At 35.1% G+C, this 208-nt stretch overlaps 1 protein-coding gene across 1 annotated transcript in view; it reads left to right on the top strand.

Annotated features, from left to right (window-relative positions):
* LOC106510749 (glycine receptor subunit alpha-3) overlaps window positions 1-208 on the top strand; it is a gene marked incomplete at its 5' end in the record, with an annotated part of 23890 nt that overhangs the window by 14751 nt on the left and 8931 nt on the right.

Below are 208 nucleotides of genomic sequence, written 5' to 3'. Positions count from 1 at the left end.
AACATCTACAGAACAAACATCTACAGAATAAACATCTGCAGAACATCTACAGAACATCTACAGAACAAACATCTGCAGAACATCTACAGAACAAACATCTACAGAACATCTACAGAACATCTACAGAACAAACATCTACAGAACATCTACAGAACAAACATCTACAGAACATCTACAGAACAAACATCTACAGAACAAACATCTACAG

The sequence above is a fragment of the Austrofundulus limnaeus genome, unplaced genomic scaffold, assembly GCF_001266775.1.
Source record: "Austrofundulus limnaeus strain Quisiro unplaced genomic scaffold, Austrofundulus_limnaeus-1.0 Scaffold2301, whole genome shotgun sequence".
Lineage (NCBI taxonomy): Eukaryota > Metazoa > Chordata > Actinopteri > Cyprinodontiformes > Rivulidae > Austrofundulus > Austrofundulus limnaeus.
This window is presented reverse-complemented; position numbering and strand designations above follow the sequence as displayed.